Below are 7,533 nucleotides of genomic sequence, written 5' to 3'. Positions count from 1 at the left end.
GGTGGAGCAAAATGCTAGTATTCCATTAATAGGTGTTCGTCTTTGCGAGGCATTGGAAAACCTCACAGGTCTTTGTGGTTGAATCTGTGTTTGATATTCACTGCTTGACTGAGGAACCTTACAGATAATTATATGTGTGGGGTACAGAGATGAGGTAGTCATTCAGAAATCATGTTAAACACTATTATTGCACACACAGTGAGTCCATGCAACTTATTATGTGACTTGTTAAGCACATTTTTACTCCTGAACTGATTTAGGCTTGCCATAACAAAAGGGTTGAATACTTATTGACTCAACAAATTTCAGCTTTTCAATTTTTATTAATTTGTAAAAATGTTTAAAAAAACTAATTCCACTTTGACATTATGGGGTATTGTGTTTAGGTCAGTAACAAAAAAAACTAAATTCAATATATTTTTAATTCAGGTTGTAACAGAACTAAATGTGGAAGAAGTCAAGGGGTACCGTATGAATACTTTATACCAGTTGCTTCAAAGTCCTTTCTGTAAATGAGAAAAACAAATTAAAGGTGTTACGATGATGATGATGACGATGATGATGATGATGCTTATCATCATTGACATGATTCAGCTTGTTCCTGTTCCCGGGGCCTCCTTTCATCCACTCTCATCACACTGTCTCTTCCCTTTCCCATCAGTCACTGAGACAGGATATGACATTGTCATTCATCATTATAAACTGGGTGGTTCGAGCCCTGAATGCTGATTGGCTGAAAGCCGTGGTATATCAGACCGTATATCGTGGGTATGACAAAACATTTATTTTTACTGCTCTAATTACATTGGTAACCAGTTTATAATAGCAATATGGCACCTCGGGGGTTTGTGATATATGGCCGCGATGCGTCGTGCCTAAGAACAGCCCTTAGCCGTGGTATATTGGCCATATACCACACCTCCTTGGGCCTTATTGCTTAATTATAACTCCTCTTGTCCATGTGCCTTAACACAGCCTTATGACAGGGTCACACTTTTGGGTAGAAAGATTGTAGATACTGTAGTTAGTTCGAACATACAGGCATGCGCACACCACACACACACACACACACACACACACACACACACACACACACACACACACACACACACACACACACACACACACACACACACACACACACAAAATGTGCTTCTCCGTTCCCTTGACAAATTAATGCTTAGCTCTGTCTGCGGTCAGTCTCCAGAGATGTGGTCCAGTCTAATCACCCTGTGCTGTGGGTTCCCAGGGTGGGGTCGAGAATCCGCAGGCAGCCAAGGTCGGCGTGTAATAGCACTGCATGGGAACTGGCATAGCTTTTTAAGCCCACCACCACCTATCATAAATGGACCTTATAACGGCACCATGCAGAGTTCCCATTCTGAGGCATCATGAGTGGAGTAATGGGAAACAGCTCTCCCCTTGGTTTATGGAACAGACAGCACAGACATGAAGGATGAGGGGGGAGTTCATGTATCATTTAGGTTTTGTCCCCTCCCCTCCCATACCCCACCATGGTACTGAAAGTAAATGTATTTCTAACATTTAAGCAGGAGAAGGAAGTTTTATGAATATGAACATTTCAGCCGATTTCATATTGTTTTTAAATGATAAGAATGGATTACATTTTCTTGTAATCTAAATTCCTTTACTCCACAAGAGTGTGGAAATTTTCATTTCAGCATGTCATTTTGCTGTGAAGTTTAGAGCTTGCCTAGGACAACCCATATTTTCTTTGAGCTGTAGTGTACAATCATTTAGAAATATTATAAATTGCTTATACTGTATGTCAATTGTATTGCTTTGATTTGTTGGCATTTTCCCCACATTTACTAATTTGTGGAAACAAAGCAATAACAACATTTCCTTTCTCCTTATTGGTTGAGGGCCAGAGCTTCCATCTGGTCTGCTCATGGTTCTCACACTGTATTTGTTTTGTGTTGATATTCGCTCCTAGCTCCTATCTTGTTATTACAACACATCCAAGCTATTTACTGCCATTTAGTGTAGCCACATGCACTCTGTCACCCGAGGGTGTAATTGTGCTCCATCTGTTTCTGATGACACCTTGTCCCAGACAAACAGGGGACCTGGCTTCACCCCTACCGCGACCTCTCACCCCTACGGCTCTTCCTCGGATGGTCAACCAATGGGTGACTAACTATTCTGCCTGACAGCCATGATGTCATAGGCGTCACCTGTCTGTGCTTTGATGTGATTGGAGGGTTTAGATTCGCTTTCCATTTGTAATGAAAGTTACTATCTCTCTCTCCTGTAATATTCCTAAACTGTTACCTTCAATATATTACAACATGGAACTGTTGTTTATGAGACATGGCTCTAATGGAACATCTACTGTTTTTTATACTCTGAGTTTTAGAGGAATGATGTGTTCATTCTGCCTAAGATTCTAATTGAACACATGCAATAAAGTATAGCCTTTCTCAGAGAAGGGAGCGAATAGACTTCAATTCCCATCATACCACAATGAAAAAAACTCTTTAACATAGGCCTACTAAAGCTACCAGTTACTGGTGTTGACCCCATACATTTTCAATGGTCCTACACACTACGTAAAACCTACCACCCATTTTCAAAACATTTCACAGTTCAGAGCAGTTTGTCACGGGAAATGATTACACGAATGACTCATTTGTCAAAAATAATGCTATAAAAATATAATATATCTGCATTGTAACGCAGTTGACATTTAAAGGTAATTTCAGTTTCAGCCGACATATGCTGCGTTTACAATGAATGCTGTCTCCGCGAGAAGGGGGTTGTTGCATCCCAACATGACGACTGGAGTATGGGAGTGTGAAAAAGAGTGGGTGTGTTGAAAGGGTGGTGCATTGTGTGTTTTGAAAGTCAAAAAAAGTGTTAACAAATTGTTAATAACAGGAAAATGTTATAACATGTTGAGGAGGAGAGGATGGGGGGGTTACTGGTGGGTGCGCTGGCTGTATGTGTGTGTTGTTGGTGTATATGTGTGCGACTGCAGAACATTGGCAATATGGAACACACCCATGGCAGTCTGTCTTGAGCGTCGCCACATTTCACACAGGGTCATCTGTGAGACGACATGTAGCTAGGGCTAATTATGAAGAATGAATAGCCAGTGAAATGTCATATGTAAACAAACGATCTACATTAAAGAAGCCCCATGTAGCAAGAACATTAGCCTAGTGATTTATCATTATAAAATGGGGATTTAATGCAAGAATACCAAGAATAATAGCATGCTATCCAATGTTTAAATGTTACCCATTACACTCAAATAATATAGTGAAATTACTTTGTATGTCAGAGTGGCGATGACGAGTCAATGCTTTCATAAGGTTGTCGCACATTATGCTGCATGGATTTACATGGATAATAAATGGAAAATGGTCTGATTTACCTAAAGTGTGGGCTCTACATAAGCTTGTATATTGTCAGAGACCTCATAGATTCTGTGGAGAGTGTCATCTGATGTTCTGTGCTGTTTGTGCTGATGTGATGCTGTATTCTACAGACCCGCAGTGACACGCCATTACCTCCTCACCCTCACCACAACGTGTTCTGCATTCTAAACAAGCATTTTGCTACACCCGCAATAACATCTGCTAAACACGTGTTTGAGACCAATACAGTTGGATTTGATTTGAATACATCCCTCTGTATAATAACAAATACATCATTCTGTATCAATGTACGCATTTGTAGAGGGAAGCTTTACTTGTAATTACTCTGAATAAGTTACCTCACTTGAAATATGCGCTTGTTAACGAATACTTCCTTGACTTGATTGGGATGTGAAATAGGGCTGTTTGACAAAAACTATAACTGTCTTTTTTTTGCTGAGCTCAGAGAACTTTACACAATCTTGAGGCTCATTCATAGACAGCTTCTTTACATCCCGGTACATATCCCAGTCCGCAGTTTATGCAGACAATAAAACACCTGTACTTGTGCCTGCCAACACATTTTGCAGTAGCTGGGGAGTTTGCCAGACTAATCTGTAATTCAACAGTTTTCTAGTTATTATTCCACTCAGAGAGAGACCTAATCTAATGTCTGGATGGAGTGGAGTGCACTGGCTGCCCAGAAATTGTGACTAACTGTCCACATTGAGAATGTTATTTTCTTTTACGCACGGTATAAATCCTCAAGATGCAAAACGGCGAGACTGCGCCGTAAAGTTGGGGCCACCGAACGGCAGTCAGGGCTGCCTGTGACATTTAGTTCCTGTTGGCTCCTCCAGACAATTTGGCACAGACTCCAACCAGAGTAACCAATCTCTCTAGGGGTAATGAAGAAGTGTTGGCAACAGCACATTAGAGTCTTAGGGTTCGATTTAATCCGTATCGCGGAAGATCTGCATTGTAAAGTGGTTGACATCTAAAGGTAATTTCCGTTTCAGCCGACATATGCTGCATTTACCATAAATGCTGTTTCCGCAAAAACTCAATAACATTCACGGGGGGCGGGGGCGTGCTAATGATATTTTGTTTGGGAGTACTCTGCTCCACTCAGCTGAGGAGTTCTTTTCTCATACAGGAGGAATAAAGTCCTAGTTCACACATTTTGTTAAAAAATAAACATAAACTTGAAATTAAAATAGAGATTTTTCAGCACTCCTAGTTCCCACGGCTATGGTAACATTGCCTTTAAATGTCAATCGAGTTACAAGGCAGATCTTCCACGCTACGGATTGAACCAAGCCCTTATTCTTCCCTCCATTCACCATCGAGCGTTTTTCTTTCTCTTAGAGTAAGAGAGGCTTTTTGCTTGACTAAGATTGACTAGCGTCAGGATACCCTTAGCCTTGGGGGTTAAAGGTCATTCAATGGAGGGTTTAACCTCGGTCCATAGATTGGGTCATCTGACAGCTCAGAGGAGGTGCGAGAGCCCCAGGGAGCTTTGACAAAGTGACAGTATTTTCCTGCGGAGTCGCACTGGTGAGATGCATTTTGTCTTTTTGCATAAATCTGCATAAACCATGCTATGGTTTCACTTGCAGTATGACACTCAGGGGAAACTGTGGAGGTTACAGCATCTGACACACATATGGTAGACCTGTTAATATGGCATCCTCATGTAGGTGTTACTCAAGGGAGGGCGCAAACTTCTATTGACAAGATAGGTGACTGGCCATACCTGCAATGGAAATCATTGTCAGCCCTATTGCTTTCCATTTAATGAATCATGACTTTTGCATAATCTTTATAGACCATTATAATATATACAGTATAGACATGCAATTTAGCAGATGCTTTCACCCAAAGCAACTTATTCATGCATGCATACATTTTACATGTGGGTGAGCCTGGGAATCGAACTCACTACCCTGGTGTTCCAAGAGCCCTGCTCTACTAACTGAGCTACAAAGGACCATTGAAAGTGGGTTATAGGCATTGTGGCTTTTAAAAACAATTTTCCCGCGTTCACAGGGAACCCATTCACGGTAACACTGCATATGTCGGCTCAATCGGAAATTGCCTTCTATAACCCCCAATTGGATTGAATCCCTGCCTAAATGGGTTGGCTATAGCCACCTACTAACAGACAGACTTTTGGTTTAAGTTGGCTTTTTAGGATCTGCTTTCTCTGGAACAAATTAAGAAGAGACTATTTGATTACTTTTATTGATCTGAATGTATTTTGTTGACGTCTGAAAACAGAAAGCCCCCATTGTGTATTTTATTATTTAACTAGGCAAGTCAGTTAAGAAGACATTCTTCTTTACAATGACGGCCAACCCCGGCCAAACCCTAACGACGCTGGGCCAATTGTGTGGCGCCTTATGGGACTCCCAATCACAGCCGTTGTGATACAGCCTGGAATCTAACCAGGGTCACTCGGTAGCCCCTGTATGATGATGCCTCCTTGTGGAGTCTCCTTTTAACGTTGTACTGGATCATTTCACAACCAATTTGAAATGAGGTTGAACCGAGTGCATAACAAAATAATAACAAGCTTGTGAATAGTCATCAGACAAATGGGAATTGAATTCGAACATAAACATCCAATGGGTTCCTTCGATAAGTCAATATTATTATGACAGTCATTAACTGGTTTTGCCCCTGGCTGTCAAACATTTACTTGTATATTATTAACCTATATAATTAAGAGGAAAAATAAATGTTTAAATAGGTCACATGTACGGTTTGAGAAATGTAAAGATTTGTAGATGTAAGATGCTATAATTTGGAGCATCAGACAGAGGTTACAGTATGTTTGTTTAGCGTCGTGCCATGTAATTTCAGCAAGCCATGACACCCACTATCTCAGATTGTTCTGAAATCATTTCTGTAATTAGAAACAGATCAGATTAGTGTTTCTGCAATTATTTTGTTGAAATATAATTTGATCTCTGAGAAATTAAGTTAATTGAGTGCATCCAAATTGGCCATTTTAATTAATAGGATTCATAATATTCAATAAATATTAGAACTAACAGTACCTAACTTTTTTTAAACAATGAGTTCTACATGAGGAATCCAAATAAATGGTCAAAAGCCATCCACGGACCCCCCACAAACCATGGACCCCCCCACAAACCACGCCAATCCCACCATAACAACGACTGTACAGTGTCAGTTCTCTATGTTTGACAAGTAGTATTGTTTCTTCATCCTATGTAATGTATTCTCAGTGAATTGTTCTCAGTAATGTATTCTCAATGCATGTCAATGCTACCTATATTAAAATGGTTGCACTTCATATCCAAATCATCAATAAGTAACATCAGTGAGTTACACAATACGTTTTAAGATACCTTGTCCATAGACTGCTTACAGGTTAAGGAAACCAATGTCATTTTGTAATTTGGGTGAACTATTCCTTTAACATTAAATGGGGGAGGGGGGGGAGGTTCTTAAAAAGAAAATCACCTGGAACAGCACCAGGTCAGAACCGGGTAACATCTGAATGTAGTATGGGATAAACCTAACAACTCCTATGGATCATTTCTCTGAACAGGGGGAGAAAAACATCATCAAATTCACTGAGAATACATTACCAAGGTAGAACAAACAATACTCTGAGCTTCAGCTCCCTACTAGTTGTCAGATATAGAGAACTGATACAATATACTTGTTTTGGGGGTGGGATTGGTGTGGGGGGAGGTCCGTGGGTGGCTTTTGAACATTTATTTGGATTCCACGTCGAGCTCATTGTAAGAAAAAGTTTGGTCAAAATTGGATGAATGGATTAATATAATATTCAATAGAGGAGGGTTGTCCTTGTCCCATGGCACTTTAGCGACTCCTGTGGTGGGCCGGGCGCAATGCACTCTGACACAGTCGCCAGGTGTAAGGTGTTTCCTCCGACACGTTGGTGCGGTTGGCTTCTGAGTTAAGCGAGCGTTGTGTCAAGTGTGGGGTTGTGTTTCGGAGGATGCACGGCTCTCTGCCGTCGCCTCTCCCGAGTCCGTACGGGAGTTGCAGCGATGGGACAAGACTGTAACTACCAATTGGGAAGGAAATGGCTAAATAAAATGTACATTGAAGGCACAAGCATAACCGGGACATTATCCTCCAAATTGAAGTT

The sequence above is a fragment of the Salmo salar genome, chromosome ssa05, assembly GCF_905237065.1.
Source record: "Salmo salar chromosome ssa05, Ssal_v3.1, whole genome shotgun sequence".
Taxonomy (NCBI): domain Eukaryota; kingdom Metazoa; phylum Chordata; class Actinopteri; order Salmoniformes; family Salmonidae; genus Salmo; species Salmo salar.
This window is presented reverse-complemented; position numbering follows the sequence as displayed.